Source organism: Lithobates pipiens, unplaced genomic scaffold (genome assembly GCF_037356315.1).
Source record: "Lithobates pipiens isolate NorthernLeopardFrog02 unplaced genomic scaffold, aLitPip1_a1.2 Scaffold_8, whole genome shotgun sequence".
In the NCBI taxonomy this organism is placed as follows: Eukaryota; Metazoa; Chordata; class Amphibia; order Anura; family Ranidae; genus Lithobates; species Lithobates pipiens.
Genome location: NW_027507903.1, coordinates 271,241,845 through 271,263,753, shown reverse-complemented (window position 1 = coordinate 271,263,753; position 21,909 = coordinate 271,241,845). Strand labels below are relative to the sequence as shown.

At 45.6% G+C, this 21,909-nt stretch overlaps 33 non-coding genes across 33 annotated transcripts; all 33 read left to right on the top strand.

Moving 5' to 3' along the window:
- Positions 1-830: 830 nt before the first annotated feature.
- On the top strand, positions 831-903 carry TRNAV-AAC (transfer RNA valine (anticodon AAC)). The gene has a single exon. It is a non-coding gene; the product is annotated as a tRNA-Val (tRNA).
- Positions 904-1,014: 111 nt separating this feature from the next.
- Positions 1,015-1,087, top strand: TRNAV-CAC (transfer RNA valine (anticodon CAC)). Its single transcript has one exon. It is a non-coding gene; the product is annotated as a tRNA-Val (tRNA).
- Positions 1,088-1,826: 739 nt separating this feature from the next.
- Positions 1,827-1,899, top strand: TRNAV-CAC (transfer RNA valine (anticodon CAC)). Its single transcript has one exon. It is a non-coding gene; the product is annotated as a tRNA-Val (tRNA).
- Positions 1,900-2,638: 739 nt separating this feature from the next.
- Positions 2,639-2,711, top strand: TRNAV-CAC (transfer RNA valine (anticodon CAC)). The gene has a single exon. It is a non-coding gene; the product is annotated as a tRNA-Val (tRNA).
- Positions 2,712-3,266: 555 nt separating this feature from the next.
- On the top strand, positions 3,267-3,339 carry TRNAV-AAC (transfer RNA valine (anticodon AAC)). The gene has a single exon. It is a non-coding gene; the product is annotated as a tRNA-Val (tRNA).
- A 1,059-nt stretch (positions 3,340-4,398) lies between these two features.
- TRNAV-AAC (transfer RNA valine (anticodon AAC)) lies at positions 4,399-4,471 on the top strand. The gene has a single exon. It is a non-coding gene; the product is annotated as a tRNA-Val (tRNA).
- Positions 4,472-5,394: 923 nt separating this feature from the next.
- TRNAV-CAC (transfer RNA valine (anticodon CAC)) lies at positions 5,395-5,467 on the top strand. Its single transcript has one exon. It is a non-coding gene; the product is annotated as a tRNA-Val (tRNA).
- Positions 5,468-6,022: 555 nt separating this feature from the next.
- TRNAV-AAC (transfer RNA valine (anticodon AAC)) lies at positions 6,023-6,095 on the top strand. Its single transcript has one exon. It is a non-coding gene; the product is annotated as a tRNA-Val (tRNA).
- A 923-nt stretch (positions 6,096-7,018) lies between these two features.
- Positions 7,019-7,091, top strand: TRNAV-CAC (transfer RNA valine (anticodon CAC)). Its single transcript has one exon. It is a non-coding gene; the product is annotated as a tRNA-Val (tRNA).
- An 875-nt stretch (positions 7,092-7,966) lies between these two features.
- Positions 7,967-8,039, top strand: TRNAV-AAC (transfer RNA valine (anticodon AAC)). Its single transcript has one exon. It is a non-coding gene; the product is annotated as a tRNA-Val (tRNA).
- Positions 8,040-8,150: 111 nt separating this feature from the next.
- On the top strand, positions 8,151-8,223 carry TRNAV-CAC (transfer RNA valine (anticodon CAC)). The gene has a single exon. It is a non-coding gene; the product is annotated as a tRNA-Val (tRNA).
- Positions 8,224-8,962: 739 nt separating this feature from the next.
- TRNAV-CAC (transfer RNA valine (anticodon CAC)) lies at positions 8,963-9,035 on the top strand. The gene has a single exon. It is a non-coding gene; the product is annotated as a tRNA-Val (tRNA).
- An 875-nt stretch (positions 9,036-9,910) lies between these two features.
- Positions 9,911-9,983, top strand: TRNAV-AAC (transfer RNA valine (anticodon AAC)). The gene has a single exon. It is a non-coding gene; the product is annotated as a tRNA-Val (tRNA).
- A 111-nt stretch (positions 9,984-10,094) lies between these two features.
- Positions 10,095-10,167, top strand: TRNAV-CAC (transfer RNA valine (anticodon CAC)). Its single transcript has one exon. It is a non-coding gene; the product is annotated as a tRNA-Val (tRNA).
- An 875-nt stretch (positions 10,168-11,042) lies between these two features.
- Positions 11,043-11,115, top strand: TRNAV-AAC (transfer RNA valine (anticodon AAC)). The gene has a single exon. It is a non-coding gene; the product is annotated as a tRNA-Val (tRNA).
- Positions 11,116-11,226: 111 nt separating this feature from the next.
- On the top strand, positions 11,227-11,299 carry TRNAV-CAC (transfer RNA valine (anticodon CAC)). The gene has a single exon. It is a non-coding gene; the product is annotated as a tRNA-Val (tRNA).
- An 875-nt stretch (positions 11,300-12,174) lies between these two features.
- Positions 12,175-12,247, top strand: TRNAV-AAC (transfer RNA valine (anticodon AAC)). The gene has a single exon. It is a non-coding gene; the product is annotated as a tRNA-Val (tRNA).
- A 111-nt stretch (positions 12,248-12,358) lies between these two features.
- TRNAV-CAC (transfer RNA valine (anticodon CAC)) lies at positions 12,359-12,431 on the top strand. The gene has a single exon. It is a non-coding gene; the product is annotated as a tRNA-Val (tRNA).
- A 739-nt stretch (positions 12,432-13,170) lies between these two features.
- TRNAV-CAC (transfer RNA valine (anticodon CAC)) lies at positions 13,171-13,243 on the top strand. Its single transcript has one exon. It is a non-coding gene; the product is annotated as a tRNA-Val (tRNA).
- Positions 13,244-14,118: 875 nt separating this feature from the next.
- On the top strand, positions 14,119-14,191 carry TRNAV-AAC (transfer RNA valine (anticodon AAC)). The gene has a single exon. It is a non-coding gene; the product is annotated as a tRNA-Val (tRNA).
- A 110-nt stretch (positions 14,192-14,301) lies between these two features.
- Positions 14,302-14,374, top strand: TRNAV-CAC (transfer RNA valine (anticodon CAC)). The gene has a single exon. It is a non-coding gene; the product is annotated as a tRNA-Val (tRNA).
- An 875-nt stretch (positions 14,375-15,249) lies between these two features.
- On the top strand, positions 15,250-15,322 carry TRNAV-AAC (transfer RNA valine (anticodon AAC)). The gene has a single exon. It is a non-coding gene; the product is annotated as a tRNA-Val (tRNA).
- A 111-nt stretch (positions 15,323-15,433) lies between these two features.
- TRNAV-CAC (transfer RNA valine (anticodon CAC)) lies at positions 15,434-15,506 on the top strand. The gene has a single exon. It is a non-coding gene; the product is annotated as a tRNA-Val (tRNA).
- A 739-nt stretch (positions 15,507-16,245) lies between these two features.
- On the top strand, positions 16,246-16,318 carry TRNAV-CAC (transfer RNA valine (anticodon CAC)). Its single transcript has one exon. It is a non-coding gene; the product is annotated as a tRNA-Val (tRNA).
- Positions 16,319-17,193: 875 nt separating this feature from the next.
- On the top strand, positions 17,194-17,266 carry TRNAV-AAC (transfer RNA valine (anticodon AAC)). The gene has a single exon. It is a non-coding gene; the product is annotated as a tRNA-Val (tRNA).
- A 739-nt stretch (positions 17,267-18,005) lies between these two features.
- TRNAV-AAC (transfer RNA valine (anticodon AAC)) lies at positions 18,006-18,078 on the top strand. Its single transcript has one exon. It is a non-coding gene; the product is annotated as a tRNA-Val (tRNA).
- Positions 18,079-18,189: 111 nt separating this feature from the next.
- Positions 18,190-18,262, top strand: TRNAV-CAC (transfer RNA valine (anticodon CAC)). The gene has a single exon. It is a non-coding gene; the product is annotated as a tRNA-Val (tRNA).
- A 555-nt stretch (positions 18,263-18,817) lies between these two features.
- TRNAV-AAC (transfer RNA valine (anticodon AAC)) lies at positions 18,818-18,890 on the top strand. The gene has a single exon. It is a non-coding gene; the product is annotated as a tRNA-Val (tRNA).
- Positions 18,891-19,001: 111 nt separating this feature from the next.
- TRNAV-CAC (transfer RNA valine (anticodon CAC)) lies at positions 19,002-19,074 on the top strand. The gene has a single exon. It is a non-coding gene; the product is annotated as a tRNA-Val (tRNA).
- A 739-nt stretch (positions 19,075-19,813) lies between these two features.
- On the top strand, positions 19,814-19,886 carry TRNAV-CAC (transfer RNA valine (anticodon CAC)). Its single transcript has one exon. It is a non-coding gene; the product is annotated as a tRNA-Val (tRNA).
- An 875-nt stretch (positions 19,887-20,761) lies between these two features.
- Positions 20,762-20,834, top strand: TRNAV-AAC (transfer RNA valine (anticodon AAC)). The gene has a single exon. It is a non-coding gene; the product is annotated as a tRNA-Val (tRNA).
- A 739-nt stretch (positions 20,835-21,573) lies between these two features.
- On the top strand, positions 21,574-21,646 carry TRNAV-AAC (transfer RNA valine (anticodon AAC)). The gene has a single exon. It is a non-coding gene; the product is annotated as a tRNA-Val (tRNA).
- A 111-nt stretch (positions 21,647-21,757) lies between these two features.
- On the top strand, positions 21,758-21,830 carry TRNAV-CAC (transfer RNA valine (anticodon CAC)). The gene has a single exon. It is a non-coding gene; the product is annotated as a tRNA-Val (tRNA).
- The last annotated feature ends 79 nt before the right edge of the window (positions 21,831-21,909 follow it).

The following is a 21,909-nucleotide window of genomic DNA, read 5'->3' as shown; positions in this document are numbered from 1 at the left end:
AAAGTGCTGTCGTGATAGGTTTCTGTAGTGTAGTGGTTATCACGTTCGCCTAACACGCGAAAGGTCCCCGGTTCGCAACCGGGCAGAAACAATTTGAGCGCACTAGTGCTTTTTGTCAATGTCACTTTCAGCAGCTCTTTTCACCGATCTTACTTTAGGGTAGACTTTCGGTCTGCAAGGCTCAAAAAAACAGCATGAATGGGTTTCTGTAGTGTAGTGGTTATCACGTTCGCCTCACACGCGAAAGGTCCCCGGTTCGAAACTGGGCAGAAACAGTGCTTACCTTTAACTTTTTCACAGTCTGGCAAACTCAAAGCTCTTGCCATGCCTTGCCCCTCTGGCAGCCGTAAGCCAAATCTGCCAATACAAAGCACAGTTTAGGTGCAACACCTTCAATGTGAGCTCTTTTTCTTCACTGTTTATGAGCTGACCATCGCTGTAGGTGTTTGGTGTTTAGGCAAACTTGTTTTCTGGACCCAAAGGCAATTGGAATGTGGACTTTGGTTCTCCTGCTTAGTCAGCTGAGCTGGAAAACCTGACGACCATTGGCGTATGTTTTCAGCTGACCTGGTGAGAAAAGTGTGTGGAAAAGCTAGAGGTGATATCCATGACTCAGTGTATCTTGCCAGTACTGGCTGTTTTGAGGATGTTATTTGCATCAAGTTAGGCATCCGAGATGGGCTTTCTTCCTTCTTTGCTTCATTACCAAAGAGTATTATTTGCAAGGACGGTAAACTGAACTCAGGTTATCAACCAACCAGAAGCAAATAATAGCTAATACGGTGACCCCAACCTCCGAGCAACCAACCCGAAAAGTGCTGTCGTGATAGGTTTCTGTAGTGTAGTGGTTATCACGTTCGCCTAACACGCGAAAGGTCCCCGGTTCGAAACCGGGCAGAAACAATTTGAGCGCACTAGTGCTTTTTGTCAATGTCACTTTCAGCAGCTCTTTTCACCGATCTTACTTTAGGGTAGACTTTCGGTCTGCAAGGCTCAAAAAAACAGCATGAATGGGTTTCTGTAGTGTAGTGGTTATCACGTTCGCCTCACACGCGAAAGGTCCCCGGTTCGAAACCGGGCAGAAACAGTGCTTACCTTTAACTTTTTCACAGTCTGGCAAACTCAAAGCTCTTGCCATGCCTTGCCCCTCTGGCAGCCGTAAGCCAAATCTGCCAATACAAAGCACAGTTTAGGTGCAACACCTTCAATGTGAGCTCTTTTTCTTCACTGTTTATGAGCTGACCATCGCTGTAGGTGTTTGGTGTTTAGGCAAACTTGTTTTCTGGACCCAAAGGCAATTGGAATGTGGACTTTGGTTCTCCTGCTTAGTCAGCTGAGCTGGAAAACCTGACGACCATTGGCGTATGTTTTCAGCTGACCTGGTGAGAAAAGTGTGTGGAAAAGCTAGAGGTGATATCCATGACTCAGTGTATCTTGCCAGTACTGGCTGTTTTGAGGATGTTATTTGTATCAAGTTAGGCATCCGAGATGGGCTTTCTTCCATCTTTGCTTCATTACCAAAGAGTATTATTTGCAAGGACGGTAAACTGAACTCAGGTTATCAACCAACCAGAAGCAAATAATAGCTAATACGGTGACCCCAACCTCCGAGCAACCAACCCGAAAAGTGCTGTCGTGATAGGTTTCTGTAGTGTAGTGGTTATCACGTTCGCCTAACACGCGACAGGTCCCCGGTTCGAAACCGGGCAGAAACAATTTGAGCGCACTAGTGCTTTTTGTCAATGTCACTTTCAGCAGCTCTTTTCACCGATCATACTTTAGGGTAGACTTTCGGTCTGCAAGGCTCAAAAAAACAGCATGAATGGGTTTCTGTAGTGTAGTGGTTATCACGTTCGCCTCACACGCGAAAGGTCCCCGGTTCGAAACCGGGCAGAAACAGTGCTTACCTTTAACTTTTTCACAGTCTGGCAAACTCAAAGCTCTTGCCATGCCTTGCCCCTCTGGCAGCCGTAAGCCAAATCTGCCAATACAAAGCACAGTTTAGGTGCAACACCTTCAATGTGAGCTCTTTTTCTTCACTGTTTATGAGCTGACCATCGCTGTAAGTGTTTGGTGTTTAGGCAAACTTGTTTTCTGGACCCAAAGGCAATTGGAATGTGGACTTTGGTTCTCCTGCTTAGTCAGCTGAGCTGGAAAACCTGACGACCATTGGCGTATGTTTTCAGCTGACCTGGTGAGAAAAGTGTGTGGAAAAGCTAGAGGTGATATCCATGACTCAGTGTATCTTGCCAGTACTGGCTGTTTTGAGGATGTTATTTGTATCAAGTTAGGCATCCGAGATGGGCTTTCTTCCTTCTTTGCTTCATTACCAAAGAGTATTATTTGCAAGGACGGTAAACTGAACTCAGGTTATCAACCAACCAGAAGCAAATAATAGCTAATACGGTGACCCCAACCTCCGAGCAACCAACCCGAAAAGTGCTGTCGTGATAGGTTTCTGTAGTGTAGTGGTTATCACGTTCGCCTAACACGCGACAGGTCCCCGGTTCGAAACCGGGCAGAAACAATTTGAGCGCACTAGTGCTTTTTGTCAATGTCACTTTCAGCAGCTCTTTTCACCGATCATACTTTAGGGTAGACTTTCGGTCTGCAAGGCTCAAAAAAACAGCATGAATGGGTTTCTGTAGTGTAGTGGTTATCACGTTCGCCTCACACGCGAAAGGTCCCCGGTTCGAAACCGGGCAGAAACAGTGCTTACCTTTAACTTTTTCACAGTCTGGCAAACTCAAAGCTCTTGCCATGCCTTGCCCCTCTGGCAGCCGTAAGCCAAATCTGCCAATACAAAGCACAGTTTAGGTGCAACACCTTCAATGTGAGCTCTTTTTCTTCACTGTTTATGAGCTGACCATCGCTGTAAGTGTTTGGTGTTTAGGCAAACTTGTTTTCTGGACCCAAAGGCAATTGGAATGTGGACTTTGGTTCTCCTGCTTAGTCAGCTGAGCTGGAAAACCTGACGACCATTGGCGTATGTTTTCAGCTGACCTGGTGAGAAAAGTGTGTGGAAAAGCTAGAGGTGATATCCATGACTCAGTGTATCTTGCCAGTACTGGCTGTTTTGAGGATGTTATTTGTATCAAGTTAGGCATCCGAGATGGGCTTTCTTCCTTCTTTGCTTCATTACCAAAGAGTATTATTTGCAAGGACGGTAAACTGAACTCAGGTTATCAACCAACCAGAAGCAAATAATAGCTAATACGGTGACCCCAACCTCCGAGCAACCAACCCGAAAAGTGCTGTCGTGATAGGTTTCTGTAGTGTAGTGGTTATCACGTTCGCCTAACACGCGAAAGGTCCCCGGTTCGAAACCGGGCAGAAACAATTTGAGCGCACTAGTGCTTTTTGTCATTGTCACTTTCAGCAGCTCTTTTCACCGATCTTACTTTAGGGTAGACTTTCGGTCTGCAAGGCTCAAAAAAACAGCATGAATGGGTTTCTGTAGTGTAGTGGTTATCACTTTCGCCTCACACGCGAAAGGTCCCCGGTTCGAAACCGGGCAGAAACAGTGCTTACCTTTAACTTTTTCACAGTCTGGCAAACTCAAAGCTCTTGCCATGCCTTGCCCCTCTGGCAGCCGTAAGCCAAATCTGCCAATACAAAGCAAAGTTTAGGTGCAACACCTTCAATGTGAGCTCTTTTTCTTCACTGTTTATGAGCTGACCATCGCTGTAAGTGTTTGGTGTTTAGGCAAACTTGTTTTCTGGACCCAAAGGCAATTGGAATGTGGACTTTGGTTCTCCTGCTTAGTCAGCTGAGCTGGAAAACCTGACGACCATTGGCGTATGTTTTCAGCTGACCTGGTGAGAAAAGTGTGTGGAAAAGCTAGAGGTGATATCCATGACTCAGTGTATCTTGCCAGTACTTGCTGTTTTGAGGATGTTATTTGTATCAAGTTAGGCATCCGAGATGGGCTTTCTTCCTTCTTTGCTTCATTACCAAAGAGTATCATTTGCAAGGACGGTAAACTGAACTCAGGTTATCAACCAACCAGAAGCAAATAATAGCTAATACGGTGACCCCAACCTCCGAGCAACCAACCCGAAAAGTGCTGTCGTGATAGGTTTCTGTAGTGTAGTGGTTATCACGTTCGCCTAACACGCGTATGTTTTCAGCTGACCTGGTGAGAAAAGTGTGTGGAAAAGCTAGAGGTGATATCCATGACTCAGTGTATCTTGCCAGTACTTGCTGTTTTGAGGATGTTATTTGTATCAAGTTAGGCATCCGAGATGGGCTTTCTTCCTTCTTTGCTTCATTACCAAAGAGTATCATTTGCAAGGACGGTAAACTGAACTCAGGTTATCAACCAACCAGAAGCAAATAATAGCTAATACGGTGACCCCAACCTCCGAGCAACCAACCCGAAAAGTGCTGTCGTGATAGGTTTCTGTAGTGTAGTGGTTATCACGTTCGCCTAACACGCGAAAGGTCCCCGGTTCGAAACCGGGCAGAAACAATTTGAGCGCACTAGTGCTTTTTGTCAATGTCACTTTCAGCAGCTCTTTTCACCGATCTTACTTTAGGGTAGACTTTCGGTCTGCAAGGCTCAAAAAAACAGCATGAATGGGTTTCTGTAGTGTAGTGGTTATCACGTTCGCCTCACACGCGAAAGGTCCCCGGTTCGAAACTGGGCAGAAACAGTGCTTACCTTTAACTTTTTCACAGTCTGGCAAACTCAAAGCTCTTGCCATGCCTTGCCCCTCTGGCAGCCGTAAGCCAAATCTGCCAATACAAAGCACAGTTTAGGTGCAACACCTTCAATGTGAGCTCTTTTTCTTCACTGTTTATGAGCTGACCATCGCTGTAGGTGTTTGGTGTTTAGGCAAAGTTGTTTTCTGGACCCAAAGGCAATTGGAATGTGGACTTTGGTTCTCCTGCTTAGTCAGCTGAGCTGGAAAACCTGACGACCATTGGCGTATGTTTTCAGCTGACCTGGTGAGAAAAGTGTGTGGAAAAGCTAGAGGTGATATCCATGACTCAGTGTATCTTGCCAGTACTGGCTGTTTTGAGGATGTTATTTGTATCAAGTTAGGCATCCGAGATGGGCTTTCTTCCTTCTTTGCTTCATTACCAAAGAGTATTATTTGCAAGGACGGTAAACTGAACTCAGGTTATCAACCAACCAGAAGCAAATAATAGCTAATACGGTGACCCCAACCTCCGAGCAACCAACCCGAAAAGTGCTGTCGTGATAGGTTTCTGTAGTGTAGTGGTTATCACGTTTGCCTAACACGCGAAAGGTCCCCGGTTCGAAACCGGGCAGAAACAATTTGAGCGCACTAGTGCTTTTTGTCAATGTCACTTTCAGCAGCTCTTTTCACCGATCTTACTTTAGGGTAGACTTTCGGTCTGCAAGGCTCAAAAAAACAGCATGAATGGGTTTCTGTAGTGTAGTGGTTATCACGTTCGCCTCACACGCGAAAGGTCCCCGGTTCGAAACCGGGCAGAAACAGTGCTTACCTTTAACTTTTTCACAGTCTGGCAAACTCAAAGCTCTTGCCATGCCTTGCCCCTCTGGCAGCCGTAAGCCAAATCTGCCAATACAAAGCACAGTTTAGGTGCAACACCTTCAATGTGAGCTCTTTTTCTTCACTGTTTATGAGCTGACCATCGCTGTAAGTGTTTGGTGTTTAGGCAAACTTGTTTTCTGGACCCAAAGGCAATTGGAATGTGGACTTTGGTTCTCCTGCTTAGTCAGCTGAGCTGGAAAACCTGACGACCATTGGCGTATGTTTTCAGCTGACCTGGTGAGAAAAGTGTGTGGAAAAGCTAGAGGTGATATCCATGACTCAGTGTATCTTGCCAGTACTGGCTGTTTTGAGGATGTTATTTGTATCAAGTTAGGCATCCGAGATGGGCTTTCTTCCTTCTTTGCTTCATTACCAAAGAGTATTATTTGCAAGGACGGTAAACTGAACTCAGGTTATCAACCAACCAGAAGCAAATAATAGCTAATACGGTGACCCCAACCTCCGAGCAACCAACCCGAAAAGTGCTGTCGTGATAGGTTTCTGTAGTGTAGTGGTTATCACGTTCGCCTAACACGCGAAAGGTCCCCGGTTCGAAACCGGGCAGAAACAATTTGAGCGCACTAGTGCTTTTTGTCAATGTCACTTTCAGCAGCTCTTTTCACCGATCTTACTTTAGGGTAGACTTTCGGTCTGCAAGGCTCAAAAAAACAGCATGAATGGGTTTCTGTAGTGTAGTGGTTATCACTTTCGCCTCACACGCGAAAGGTCCCCGGTTCGAAACCGGGCAGAAACAGTGCTTAACTTTAACTTTTTCACAGTCTGGCAAACTCAAAGCTCTTGCCATGCCTTGCCCCTCTGGCAGCCGTAAGCCAAATCTGCCAATACAAAGCACAGTTTAGGTGCAACACCTTCAATGTGAGCTCTTTTTCTTCACTGTTTATGAGCTGACCATCGCTGTAAGTGTTTGGTGTTTAGGCAAACTTGTTTTCTGGACCCAAAGGCAATTGGAATGTGGACTTTGGTTCTCCTGCTTAGTCAGCTGAGCTGGAAAACCTGACGACCATTGGCGTATGTTTTCAGCTGACCTGGTGAGAAAAGTGTGTGGAAAAGCTAGAGGTGATATCCATGACTCAGTGTATCTTGCCAGTACTTGCTGTTTTGAGGATGTTATTTGTATCAAGTTAGGCATCCGAGATGGGCTTTCTTCCTTCTTTGCTTCATTACCAAAGAGTATCATTTGCAAGGACGGTAAACTGAACTCAGGTTATCAACCAACCAGAAGCAAATAATAGCTAATACGGTGACCCCAACCTCCGAGCAACCAACCCGAAGAGTGCTGTCGTGATAGGTTTCTGTAGTGTAGTGGTTATCACGTTCGCTTAACACGCGAAAGGTCCCCGGTTCGAAACCGGGCAGAAACAATTTGAGCGCACTAGTGCTTTTTGTCAATGTCACTTTCAGCAGCTCTTTTCACCGATCTTACTTTAGGGTAGACTTTCGGTCTGCAAGGCTCAAAAAAACAGCATGAATGGGTTTCTGTAGTGTAGTGGTTATCACGTTCGCCTCACACGCGAAAGGTCCCCGGTTCGAAACCGGGCAGAAACAGTGCTTACCTTTAACTTTTTCACAGTCTGGCAAACTCAAAGCTCTTGCCATGCCTTGCCCCTCTGGCAGCCGTAAGCCAAATCTGCCAATACAAAGCACAGTTTAGGTGCAACACCTTCAATGTGAGCTCTTTTTCTTCACTGTTTATGAGCTGACCATCGCTGTAAGTGTTTGGTGTTTAGGCAAACTTGTTTTCTGGACCCAAAGGCAATTGGAATGTGGACTTTGGTTCTCCTGCTTAGTCAGCTGAGCTGGAAAACCTGACGACCATTGGCGTATGTTTTCAGCTGACCTGGTGAGAAAAGTGTGTGGAAAAGCTAGAGGTGATATCCATGACTCAGTGTATCTTGCCAGTACTTGCTGTTTTGAGGATGTTATTTGTATCAAGTTAGGCATCCGAGATGGGCTTTCTTCCTTCTTTGCTTCATTACCAAAGAGTATCATTTGCAAGGACGGTAAACTGAACTCAGGTTATCAACCAACCAGAAGCAAATAATAGCTAATACGGTGACCCCAACCTCCGAGCAACCAACCCGAAAAGTGCTGTCGTGATAGGTTTCTGTAGTGTAGTGGTTATCACGTTCGCCTAACACGCGTATGTTTTCAGCTGACCTGGTGAGAAAAGTGTGTGGAAAAGCTAGAGGTGATATCCATGACTCAGTGTATCTTGCCAGTACTTGCTGTTTTGAGGATGTTATTTGTATCAAGTTAGGCATCCGAGATGGGCTTTCTTCCTTCTTTGCTTCATTACCAAAGAGTATCATTTGCAAGGACGGTAAACTGAACTCAGGTTATCAACCAACCAGAAGCAAATAATAGCTAATACGGTGACCCCAACCTCCGAGCAACCAACCCGAAAAGTGCTGTCGTGATAGGTTTCTGTAGTGTAGTGGTTATCACGTTCGCCTAACACGCGAAAGGTCCCCGGTTCGAAACCGGGCAGAAACAATTTGAGCGCACTAGTGCTTTTTGTCAATGTCACTTTCAGCAGCTCTTTTCACCGATCTTACTTTAGGGTAGACTTTCGGTCTGCAAGGCTCAAAAAAACAGCATGAATGGGTTTCTGTAGTGTAGTGGTTATCACGTTCGCCTCACACGCGAAAGGTCCCCGGTTCGAAACCGGGCAGAAACAGTGCTTACCTTTAACTTTTTCACAGTCTGGCAAACTCAAAGCTCTTGCCATGCCTTGCCCCTCTGGCAGCCGTAAGCCAAATCTGCCAATACAAAGCACAGTTTAGGTGCAACACCTTCAATGTGAGCTCTTTTTCTTCACTGTTTATGAGCTGACCATCGCTGTAAGTGTTTGGTGTTTAGGCAAACTTGTTTTCTGGACCCAAAGGCAATTGGAATGTGGACTTTGGTTCTCCTGCTTAGTCAGCTGAGCTGGAAAACCTGACGACCATTGGCGTATGTTTTCAGCTGACCTGGTGAGAAAAGTGTGTGGAAAAGCTAGAGGTGATATCCATGACTCAGTGTATCTTGCCAGTACTTGCTGTTTTGAGGATGTTATTTGTATCAAGTTAGGCATCCGAGATGGGCTTTCTTCCTTCTTTGCTTCATTACCAAAGAGTATCATTTGCAAGGACGGTAAACTGAACTCAGGTTATCAACCAACCAGAAGCAAATAATAGCTAATACGGTGACCCCAACCTCCGAGCAACCAACCCGAAGAGTGCTGTCGTGATAGGTTTCTGTAGTGTAGTGGTTATCACGTTCGCTTAACACGCGAAAGGTCCCCGGTTCGAAACCGGGCAGAAACAATTTGAGCGCACTAGTGCTTTTTGTCAATGTCACTTTCAGCAGCTCTTTTCACCGATCTTACTTTAGGGTAGACTTTCGGTCTGCAAGGCTCAAAAAAACAGCATAAATGGGTTTCTGTAGTGTAGTGGTTATCACGTTCGCCTCACACGCGAAAGGTCCCCGGTTCGAAACCGGGCAGAAACAGTGCTTACCTTTAACTTTTTCACAGTCTGGCAAACTCAAAGCTCTTGCCATGCCTTGCCCCTCTGGCAGCCGTAAGCCAAATCTGCCAATACAAAGCACAGTTTAGGTGCAACACCTTCAATGTGAGCTCTTTTTCTTCACTGTTTATGAGCTGACCATCGCTGTAAGTGTTTGGTGTTTAGGCAAACTTGTTTTCTGGACCCAAAGGCAATTGGAATGTGGACTTTGGTTCTCCTGCTTAGTCAGCTGAGCTGGAAAACCTGACGACCATTGGCGTATGTTTTCAGCTGACCTGGTGAGAAAAGTGTGTGGAAAAGCTAGAGGTGATATCCATGACTCAGTGTATCTTGCCAGTACTTGCTGTTTTGAGGATGTTATTTGTATCAAGTTAGGCATCCGAGATGGGCTTTCTTCCTTCTTTGCTTCATTACCAAAGAGTATCATTTGCAAGGACGGTAAACTGAACTCAGGTTATCAACCAACCAGAAGCAAATAATAGCTAATACGGTGACCCCAACCTCCGAGCAACCAACCCGAAAAGTGCTGTCGTGATAGGTTTCTGTAGTGTAGTGGTTATCACGTTCGCCTAACACGCGTATGTTTTCAGCTGACCTGGTGAGAAAAGTGTGTGGAAAAGCTAGAGGTGATATCCATGACTCAGTGTATCTTGCCAGTACTTGCTGTTTTGAGGATGTTATTTGTATCAAGTTAGGCATCCGAGATGGGCTTTCTTCCTTCTTTGCTTCATTACCAAAGAGTATCATTTGCAAGGACGGTAAACTGAACTCAGGTTATCAACCAACCAGAAGCAAATAATAGCTAATACGGTGACCCCAACCTCCGAGCAACCAACCCGAAAAGTGCTGTCGTGATAGGTTTCTGTAGTGTAGTGGTTATCACGTTCGCCTAACACGCGAAAGGTCCCCGGTTCGAAACCGGGCAGAAACAATTTGAGCGCACTAGTGCTTTTTGTCAATGTCACTTTCAGCAGCTCTTTTCACCGATCTTACTTTAGGGTAGACTTTCGGTCTGCAAGGCTCAAAAAAACAGCATGAATGGGTTTCTGTAGTGTAGTGGTTATCACGTTCGCCTCACACGCGAAAGGTCCCCGGTTCGAAACCGGGCAGAAACAGTGCTTACCTTTAACTTTTTCACAGTCTGGCAAACTCAAAGCTCTTGCCATGCCTTGCCCCTCTGGCAGCCGTAAGCCAAATCTGCCAATACAAAGCAAAGTTTAGGTGCAACACCTTCAATGTGAGCTCTTTTTCTTCACTGTTTATGAGCTGACCATCGCTGTAAGTGTTTGGTGTTTAGGCAAACTTGTTTTCTGGACCCAAAGGCAATTGGAATGTGGACTTTGGTTCTCCTGCTTAGTCAGCTGAGCTGGAAAACCTGACGACCATTGGCGTATGTTTTCAGCTGACCTGGTGAGAAAAGTGTGTGGAAAAGCTAGAGGTGATATCCATGACTCAGTGTATCTTGCCAGTACTTGCTGTTTTGAGGATGTTATTTGTATCAAGTTAGGCATCCGAGATGGGCTTTCTTCCTTCTTTGCTTCATTACCAAAGAGTATCATTTGCAAGGACGGTAAACTGAACTCAGGTTATCAACCAACCAGAAGCAAATAATAGCTAATACGGTGACCCCAACCTCCGAGCAACCAACCCGAAAAGTGCTGTCGTGATAGGTTTCTGTAGTGTAGTGGTTATCACGTTCGCCTAACACGCGTATGTTTTCAGCTGACCTGGTGAGAAAAGTGTGTGGAAAAGCTAGAGGTGATATCCATGACTCAGTGTATCTTGCCAGTACTTGCTGTTTTGAGGATGTTATTTGTATCAAGTTAGGCATCCGAGATGGGCTTTCTTCCTTCTTTGCTTCATTACCAAAGAGTATCATTTGCAAGGACGGTAAACTGAACTCAGGTTATCAACCAACCAGAAGCAAATAATAGCTAATACGGTGACCCCAACCTCCGAGCAACCAACCCGAAAAGTGCTGTCGTGATAGGTTTCTGTAGTGTAGTGGTTATCACGTTCGCCTAACACGCGAAAGGTCCCCGGTTCGAAACCGGGCAGAAACAATTTGAGCGCACTAGTGCTTTTTGTCAATGTCACTTTCAGCAGCTCTTTTCACCGATCTTACTTTAGGGTAGACTTTCGGTCTGCAAGGCTCAAAAAAACAGCATGAATGGGTTTCTGTAGTGTAGTGGTTATCACGTTCGCCTCACACGCGAAAGGTCCCCGGTTCGAAACCGGGCAGAAACAGTGCTTACCTTTAACTTTTTCACAGTCTGGCAAACTCAAAGCTCTTGCCATGCCTTGCCCCTCTGGCAGCCGTAAGCCAAATCTGCCAATACAAAGCACAGTTTAGGTGCAACACCTTCAATGTGAGCTCTTTTTCTTCACTGTTTATGAGCTGACCATCGCTGTAAGTGTTTGGTGTTTAGGCAAACTTGTTTTCTGGACCCAAAGGCAATTGGAATGTGGACTTTGGTTCTCCTGCTTAGTCAGCTGAGCTGGAAAACCTGACGACCATTGGCGTATGTTTTCAGCTGACCTGGTGAGAAAAGTGTGTGGAAAAGCTAGAGGTGATATCCATGACTCAGTGTATCTTGCCAGTACTTGCTGTTTTGAGGATGTTATTTGTATCAAGTTAGGCATCCGAGATGGGCTTTCTTCCTTCTTTGCTTCATTACCAAAGAGTATCATTTGCAAGGACGGTAAACTGAACTCAGGTTATCAACCAACCAGAAGCAAATAATAGCTAATACGGTGACCCCAACCTCCGAGCAACCAACCCGAAAAGTGCTGTCGTGATAGGTTTCTGTAGTGTAGTGGTTATCACGTTCGCCTAACACGCGTATGTTTTCAGCTGACCTGGTGAGAAAAGTGTGTGGAAAAGCTAGAGGTGATATCCATGACTCAGTGTATCTTGCCAGTACTTGCTGTTTTGAGGATGTTATTTGTATCAAGTTAGGCATCCGAGATGGGCTTTCTTCCTTCTTTGCTTCATTACCAAAGAGTATCATTTGCAAGGACGGTAAACTGAACTCAGGTTATCAACCAACCAGAAGCAAATAATAGCTAATACGGTGACCCCAACCTCCGAGCAACCAACCCGAAAAGTGCTGTCGTGATAGGTTTCTGTAGTGTAGTGGTTATCACGTTCGCCTAACACGCGAAAGGTCCCCGGTTCGAAACCGGGCAGAAACAATTTGAGCGCACTAGTGCTTTTTGTCAATGTCACTTTCAGCAGCTCTTTTCACCGATCTTACTTTAGGGTAGACTTTCGGTCTGCAAGGCTCAAAAAAACAGCATGAATGGGTTTCTGTAGTGTAGTGGTTATCACGTTCGCCTCACACGCGAAAGGTCCCCGGTTCGAAACCGGGCAGAAACAGTGCTTACCTTTAACTTTTTCACAGTCTGGCAAACTCAAAGCTCTTGCCATGCCTTGCCCCTCTGGCAGCCGTAAGCCAAATCTGCCAATACAAAGCACAGTTTAGGTGCAACACCTTCAATGTGAGCTCTTTTTCTTCACTGTTTATGAGCTGACCATCGCTGTAAGTGTTTGGTGTTTAGGCAAACTTGTTTTCTGGACCCAAAGGCAATTGGAATGTGGACTTTGGTTCTCCTGCTTAGTCAGCTGAGCTGGAAAACCTGACGACCATTGGCGTATGTTTTCAGCTGACCTGGTGAGAAAAGTGTGTGGAAAAGCTAGAGGTGATATCCATGACTCAGTGTATCTTGCCAGTACTTGCTGTTTTGAGGATGTTATTTGTATCAAGTTAGGCATCCGAGATGGGCTTTCTTCCTTCTTTGCTTCATTACCAAAGAGTATCATTTGCAAGGACGGTAAACTGAACTCAGGTTATCAACCAACCAGAAGCAAATAATAGCTAATACGGTGACCCCAACCTCCGAGCAACCAACCCGAAGAGTGCTGTCGTGATAGGTTTCTGTAGTGTAGTGGTTATCACGTTCGCTTAACACGCGAAAGGTCCCCGGTTCGAAACCGGGCAGAAACAATTTGAGCGCACTAGTGCTTTTTGTCAATGTCACTTTCAGCAGCTCTTTTCACCGATCTTACTTTAGGGTAGACTTTCGGTCTGCAAGGCTCAAAAAAACAGCATAAATGGGTTTCTGTAGTGTAGTGGTTATCACGTTCGCCTCACACGCGAAAGGTCCCCGGTTCGAAACCGGGCAGAAACAGTGCTTACCTTTAACTTTTTCACAGTCTGGCAAACTCAAAGCTCTTGCCATGCCTTGCCCCTCTGGCAGCCGTAAGCCAAATCTGCCAATACAAAGCACAGTTTAGGTGCAACACCTTCAATGTGAGCTCTTTTTCTTCACTGTTTATGAGCTGACCATCGCTGTAAGTGTTTGGTGTTTAGGCAAACTTGTTTTCTGGACCCAAAGGCAATTGGAATGTGGACTTTGGTTCTCCTGCTTAGTCAGCTGAGCTGGAAAACCTGACGACCATTGGCGTATGTTTTCAGCTGACCTGGTGAGAAAAGTGTGTGGAAAAGCTAGAGGTGATATCCATGACTCAGTGTATCTTGCCAGTACTTGCTGTTTTGAGGATGTTATTTGTATCAAGTTAGGCATCCGAGATGGGCTTTCTTCCTTCTTTGCTTCATTACCAAAGAGTATCATTTGCAAGGACGGTAAACTGAACTCAGGTTATCAACCAACCAGAAGCAAATAATAGCTAATACGGTGACCCCAACCTCCGAGCAACCAACCCGAAAAGTGCTGTCGTGATAGGTTTCTGTAGTGTAGTGGTTATCACGTTCGCCTAACACGCGTATGTTTTCAGCTGACCTGGTGAGAAAAGTGTGTGGAAAAGCTAGAGGTGATATCCATGACTCAGTGTATCTTGCCAGTACTTGCTGTTTTGAGGATGTTATTTGTATCAAGTTAGGCATCCGAGATGGGCTTTCTTCCTTCTTTGCTTCATTACCAAAGAGTATCATTTGCAAGGACGGTAAACTGAACTCAGGTTATCAACCAACCAGAAGCAAATAATAGCTAATACGGTGACCCCAACCTCCGAGCAACCAACCCGAAAAGTGCTGTCGTGATAGGTTTCTGTAGTGTAGTGGTTATCACGTTCGCCTAACACGCGAAAGGTCCCCGGTTCGAAACCGGGCAGAAACAATTTGAGCGCACTAGTGCTTTTTGTCAATGTCACTTTCAGCAGCTCTTTTCACCGATCTTACTTTAGGGTAGACTTTCGGTCTGCAAGGCTCAAAAAACAGCATGAATGGGTTTCTGTAGTGTAGTGGTTATCACGTTCGCCTCACACGCGAAAGGTCCCCGGTTCGAAACCGGGCAGAAACAGTGCTTACCTTTAACTTTTTCACAGTCTGGCAAACTCAAAGCTCTTGCCATGCCTTGCCCCTCTGGCAGCCGTAAGCCAAATCTGCCAATACAAAGCAAAGTTTAGGTGCAACACCTTCAATGTGAGCTCTTTTTCTTCACTGTTTATGAGCTGACCATCGCTGTAAGTGTTTGGTGTTTAGGCAAACTTGTTTTCTGGACCCAAAGGCAATTGGAATGTGGACTTTGGTTCTCCTGCTTAGTCAGCTGAGCTGGAAAACCTGACGACCATTGGCGTATGTTTTCAGCTGACCTGGTGAGAAAAGTGTGTGGAAAAGCTAGAGGTGATATCCATGACTCAGTGTATCTTGCCAGTACTTGCTGTTTTGAGGATGTTATTTGTATCAAGTTAGGCATCCGAGATGGGCTTTCTTCCTTCTTTGCTTCATTACCAAAGAGTATCATTTGCAAGGACGGTAAACTGAACTCAGGTTATCAACCAACCAGAAGCAAATAATAGCTAATACGGTGACCCCAACCTCCGAGCAACCAACCCGAAAAGTGCTGTCGTGATAGGTTTCTGTAGTGTAGTGGTTATCACGTTCGCCTAACACGCGTATGTTTTCAGCTGACCTGGTGAGAAAAGTGTGTGGAAAAGCTAGAGGTGATATCCATGACTCAGTGTATCTTGCCAGTACTTGCTGTTTTGAGGATGTTATTTGTATCAAGTTAGGCATCCGAGATGGGCTTTCTTCCTTCTTTGCTTCATTACCAAAGAGTATCATTTGCAAGGACGGTAAACTGAACTCAGGTTATCAACCAACCAGAAGCAAATAATAGCTAATACGGTGACCCCAACCTCCGAGCAACCAACCCGAAAAGTGCTGTCGTGATAGGTTTCTGTAGTGTAGTGGTTATCACGTTCGCCTAACACGCGAAAGGTCCCCGGTTCGAAACCGGGCAGAAACAATTTGAGCGCACTAGTGCTTTTTGTCAATGTCACTTTCAGCAGCTCTTTTCACCGATCTTACTTTAGGGTAGACTTTCGGTCTGCAAGGCTCAAAAAAACAGCATGAATGGGTTTCTGTAGTGTAGTGGTTATCACGTTCGCCTCACACGCGAAAGGTCCCCGGTTCGAAACCGGGCAGAAACAGTGCTTACCTTTAACTTTTTCACAGTCTGGCAAACTCAAAGCTCTTGCCATGCCTTGCCCCTCTGGCAGCCGTAAGCCAAATCTGCCAATACAAAGCACAGTTTAGGTGCAACACCTTCAATGTGAGCTCTTTTTCTTCACTGTTTATGAGCTGACCATCGCTGTAGGTGTTTGGTGTTTAGGCAAACTTGTTTTCTGGACCCAAAGGCAATTGGAATGTGGACTTTGGTTCTCCTGCTTAGTCAGCTGAGCTGGAAAACCTGACGACCATTGGCGTATGTTTTCAGCTGACCTGGTGAGAAAAGTGTGTGGAAAAGCTAGAGGTGATATCCATGACTCAGTGTATCTTGCCAGTACTGGCTGTTTTGAGGATGTTATTTGTATCAAGTTAGGCATCCGAGATGGGCTTTCTTCCTTCTTTGCTTCATTACCAAAGAGTATTATTTGCAAGGACGGTAAACTGAACTCAGGTTATCAACCAACCAGAAGCAAATAATAGCTAATACGGTGACCCCAACCTCCGAGCAACCAACCCGAAAAGTGCTGTCGTGATAGGTTTCTGTAGTGTAGTGGTTATCACGTTCGCCTAACACGCGACAGGTCCCCGGTTCGAAACCGGGCAGAAACAATTTGAGCGCACTAGTGCTTTTTGTCAATGTCACTTTCAGCAGCTCTTTTCACCGATCTTACTTTAGGGTAGACTTTCGGTCTGCAAGGCTCAAAAAAACAGCATGAATGGGTTTCTGTAGTGTAGTGGTTATCACGTTCGCCTCACACGCGAAAGGTCCCCGGTTCGAAACCGGGCAGAAACAGTGCTTACCTTTAACTTTTTCACAGTCTGGCAAACTCAAAGCTCCTGCCATGCCTTGCCCCTCTGGCAGCCGTAAGCCAAATCTGCCAATACAAAGCACAGTTTAGGTGCAACACCTTCAATGTGAGCTCTTTTTCTTCACTGTTTATGAGCTGACCATCGCTGTAAGTGTTTGGTGTTTAGGCAAACTTGTTTTCTGGACCCAAAGGCAATTGGAATGTGGACTTTGGTTCTCCTGCTTAGTCAGCTGAGCTGGAAAACCTGACGACCATTGGCGTATGTTTTCAGCTGACCTGGTGAGAAAAGTGTGTGGAAAAGCTAGAGGTGATATCCATGACTCAGTGTATCTTGCCAGTACTTGCTGTTTTGAGGATGTTATTTGTATCAAGTTAGGCATCCGAGATGGGCTTTCTTCCTTCTTTGCTTCATTACCAAAGAGTATCATTTGCAAGGACGGTAAACTGAACTCAGGTTATCAACCAACCAGAAGCAAATAATAGCTAATACGGTGACCCCAACCTCCGAGCAACCAACCCGAAAAGTGCTGTCGTGATAGGTTTCTGTAGTGTAGTGGTTATCACGTTCGCCTAACACGCGTATGTTTTCAGCTGACCTGGTGAGAAAAGTGTGTGGAAAAGCTAGAGGTGATATCCATGACTCAGTGTATCTTGCCAGTACTTGCTGTTTTGAGGATGTTATTTGTATCAAGTTAGGCATCCGAGATGGGCTTTCTTCCTTCTTTGCTTCATTACCAAAGAGTATCATTTGCAAGGACGGTAAACTGAACTCAGGTTATCAACCAACCAGAAGCAAATAATAGCTAATACGGTGACCCCAACCTCCGAGCAACCAACCCGAAAAGTGCTGTCGTGATAGGTTTCTGTAGTGTAGTGGTTATCACGTTCGCCTAACACGCGAAAGGTCCCCGGTTCGAAACCGGGCAGAAACAATTTGAGCGCACTAGTGCTTTTTGTCAAGGTCACTTTCAGCAGCTCTTTTCACCGATCTTACTTTAGGGTAGACTTTCGGTCTGCAAGGCTCAAAAAAACAGCATGAATGGGTTTCTGTAGTATAGTGGTTATCACGTTCGCCTCACACGCGAAAGGTCCCCGGTTCGAAACTGGGCAGAAACAGTGCTTACCTTTAACTTTTTCACAGTCTGGCAAACTCAAAGCTCTTGCCATGCCTTGCCCCTCTGGCAGCCGTAAGCCAAATCTGCCAATACAAAGCACAGTTTAGGTGCAACACCTTCAATGTGAGCTCTTTTTCTTCACTGTTTATGAGCTGACCATCGCTGTAGGTGTTTGGTGTTTAGGCAAACTTGTTTTCTGGACCCAAAGGCAATTGGAATGTGGACTTTGGTTCTCCTGCTTAGTCAGCTGAGCTGGAAAACCTGACGACCATTGGCGTATGTTTTCAGCTGACCTGGTGAGAAAAGTGTGTGGAAAAGCTAGAGGTGATATCCATGACTCAGTGTATCTTGCCAGTACTGGCTGTTTTGAGGATGTTATTTGTATCAAGTTAGGCATCCGAGATGGGCTTTCTTCCATCTTTGCTTCATTACCAAAGAGTATTATTTGCAAGGACGGTAAACTGAACTCAGGTTATCAACCAACCAGAAGCAAATAATAGCTAATACGGTGACCCCAACCTCCGAGCAACCAACCCGAAAAGTGCTGTCGTGATAGGTTTCTGTAGTGTAGTGGTTATCACGTTCGCCTAACACGCGAAAGGTCCCCGGTTCGAAACCGGGCAGAAACAATTTGAGCGCACTAGTGCTTTTTGTCAATGTCACTTTCAGCAGCTCTTTTCACCGATCTTACTTTAGGGTAGACTTTCGGTCTGCAAGGCTCAAAAAAACAGCATGAATGGGTTTCTGTAGTGTAGTGGTTATCACGTTCGCCTCACACGCGAAAGGTCCCCGGTTCGAAACCGGGCAGAAACAGTGCTTACCTTTAACTTTTTCACAGTCTGGCAAACTCAAAGCTCTTGCCATGCCTTGCCCCTCTGGCAGCCGTAAGCCAAATCTGCTAATACAAAGCACAGTTTAGGTGCAACACCTTCAATGTGAGCTCTTTTTCTTCACTGTTTATGAGCTGACCATCGCTGTAAGTGTTTGGTGTTTAGGCAAACTTGTTTTCTGGACCCAAAGGCAATTGGAATGTGGACTTTGGTTCTCCTGCTTAGTCAGCTGAGCTGGAAAACCTGACGACCATTGGCGTATGTTTTCAGCTGACCTGGTGAGAAAAGTGTGTGGAAAAGCTAGAGGTGATATCCATGACTCAGTGTATCTTGCCAGTACTTGCTGTTTTGAGGATGTTATTTGTATCAAGTTAGGCATCCGAGATGGGCTTTCTTCCTTCTTTGCTTCATTACCAAAGAGTATCATTTGCAAGGACGGTAAACTGAACTCAGGTTATCAACCAACCAGAAGCAAATAATAGCTAATACGGTGACCCCAACCTCCGAGCAACCAACCCGAAAAGTGCTGTCGTGATAGGTTTCTGTAGTGTAGTGGTTATCACGTTCGCCTAACACGCGAAAGGTCCCCGGTTCGAAACCGGGCAGAAACAATTTGAGCGCACTAGTGCTTTTTGTCAATGTCACTTTCAGCAGCTCTTTTCACCGATCTTACTTTAGGGTAGACTTTCGGTCTGCAAGGCTCAAAAAAACAGCATGAATGGGTTTCTGTAGTGTAGTGGTTATCACGTTCGCCTCACACGCGAAAGGTCCCCGGTTCGAAACCGGGCAGAAACAGTGCTTACCTTTAACTTTTTCACAGTCTGGCAAACTCAAAGCTCTTGCCATGCCTTGCCCCTCTGGCAGCCGTAAGCCAAATCTGCCAATACAAAGCACAGTTTAGGTGCAACACCTTCAATGTGAGCTCTTTTTCTTCACTGTTTATGAGCTGACCATCGCTGTAGGTGTTTGGTGTTTAGGCAAACTTGTTTTCTGGACCCAAAGGCAATTGGAATGTGGACTTTGGTTCTCCTGCTTAGTCAGCTGAGCTGGAAAACCTGACGACCATTGGCGTATGTTTTCAGCTGACCTGGTGAGAAAAGTGTGTGGAAAAGCTAGAGGTGATATCCATGACTCAGTGTATCTTGCCAGTACTGGCTGTTTTGAGGATGTTATTTGTATCAAGTTAGGCATCCGAGATGGGCTTTCTTCCTTCTTTGCTTCATTACCAAAGAGTATTATTTGCAAGGACGGTAAACTGAACTCAGGTTATCAACCAACCAGAAGCAAATAATAGCTAATACGGTGACCCCAACCTCCGAGCAACCAACCCGAAAAGTGCTGTCGTGATAGGTTTCTGTAGTGTAGTGGTTATCACGTTCGCCTAACACGCGACAGGTCCCCGGTTCGAAACCGGGCAGAAACAATTTGAGCGCACTAGTGCTTTTTGTCAATGTCACTTTCAGCAGCTCTTTTCACCGATCTTACTTTAGGGTAGACTTTCGGTCTGCAAGGCTCAAAAAAACAGCATGAATGGGTTTCTGTAGTGTAGTGGTTATCACGTTCGCCTCACACGCGAAAGGTCCCCGGTTCGAAACCGGGCAGAAACAGTGCTTACCTTTAACTTTTTCACAGTCTGGCAAACTCAAAGCTCTTGCCATGCCTTGCCCCTCTGGCAGCCGTAAGCCAAATCTGCCAATACAAAGCACAGTTTAGGTGCAACACCTTCAATGTGAGCTCTTTTTCTTCACTGTTTATGAGCTGACCATCGCTGTAAGTGTTTGGTGTTTAGGCAAACTTGTTTTCTGGACCCAAAGGCAATTGGAATGTGGACTTTGGTTCTCCTGCTTAGTCAGCTGAGCTGGAAAACCTGACGACCATTGGCGTATGTTTTCAGCTGACCTGGTGAGAAAAGTGTGTGGAAAAGCTAGAGGTGATATCCATGACTCAGTGTATCTTGCCAGTACTTGCTGTTTTGAGGATGTTATTTGTATCAAGTTAGGCATCCGAGATGGGCTTTCTTCCTTCTTTGCTTCATTACCAAAGAGTATCATTTGCAAGGACGGTAAACTGAACTCAGGTTATCAACCAACCAGAAGCAAATAATAGCTAATACGGTGACCCCAACCTCCGAGCAACCAACCCGAAAAGTGCTGTCGTGATAGGTTTCTGTAGTGTAGTGGTTATCACGTTCGCCTAACACGCGTATGTTTTCAGCTGACCTGGTGAGAAAAGTGTGTGGAAAAGCTAGAGGTGATATCCATGACTCAGTGTATCTTGCCAGTACTTGCTGTTTTGAGGATGTTATTTGTATCAAGTTAGGCATCCGAGATGGGCTTTCTTCCTTCTTTGCTTCATTACCAAAGAGTATCATTTGCAAGGACGGTAAACTGAACCCAGGTTATCAACCAACCAGAAGCAAATAATAGCTAATACGGTGACCCCAACCTCCGAGCAACCAACCCGAAAAGTGCTGTCGTGATAGGTTTCTGTAGTGTAGTGGTTATCACGTTCGCCTAACACGCGAAAGGTCCCCGGTTCGAAACCGGGCAGAAACAATTTGAGCGCACTAGGGCTTTTTGTCAATGTCACTTTCAGCAGCTCTTTTCACCGATCTTACTTTAGGGTAGACTTTCGGTCTGCAAGGCTCAAAAAAACAGCATGAATGGGTTTCTGTAGTATAGTGGTTATCACGTTCGCCTCACACGCGAAAGGTCCCCGGTTCGAAACTGGGCAGAAACAGTGCTTACCTTTAACTTTTTCACAGTCTGGCAAACTCAAAGCTCTTGCCATGCCTTGCCCCTCTGGCAGCCGTAAGCCAAATCTGCCAATACAAAGCACAGTTTAGGTGCAACACCTTCAATGTGAGCTCTTTTTCTTCACTGTTTATGAGCTGACCATCGCTGTAGGTGTTTGGTGTTTAGGCAAACTTGTTTTCTGGACCCAAAGGCAATTGGAATGTGGACTTTGGTTCTCCTGCTTAGTCAGCTGAGCTGGAAAACCTGACGACCATTGGCGTATGTTTTCAGCTGACCTGGTGAGAAAAGTGTGTGGAAAAGCTAGAGGTGATATCCATGACTCAGTGTATCTTGCCAGTACTGGCTGTTTTGAGGATGTTATTTGTATCAAGTTAGGCATCCGAGATGGGCTTTCTTCCATCTTTGCTTCATTACCAAAGAGTATTATTTGCAAGGACGGTAAACTGAACTCAGGTTATCAACCAACCAGAAGCAAATAATAGCTAATACGGTGACCCCAACCTCCGAGCAACCAACCCGAAAAGTGCTGTCGTGATAGGTTTCTGTAGTGTAGTGGTTATCACGTTCGCCTAACACGCGAAAGGTCCCCGGTTCGAAACCGGGCAGAAACAATTTGAGCGCACTAGTGCTTTTTGTCAATGTCACTTTCAGCAGCTCTTTTCACCGATCTTACTTTAGGGTAGACTTTCGGTCTGCAAGGCTCAAAAAAACAGCATGAATGGGTTTCTGTAGTGTAGTGGTTATCACGTTCGCCTCACACGCGAAAGGTCCCCGGTTCGAAACCGGGCAGAAACAGTGCTTACCTTTAACTTTTTCACAGTCTGGCAAACTCAAAGCTCTTGCCATGCCTTGCCCCTCTGGCAGCCGTAAGCCA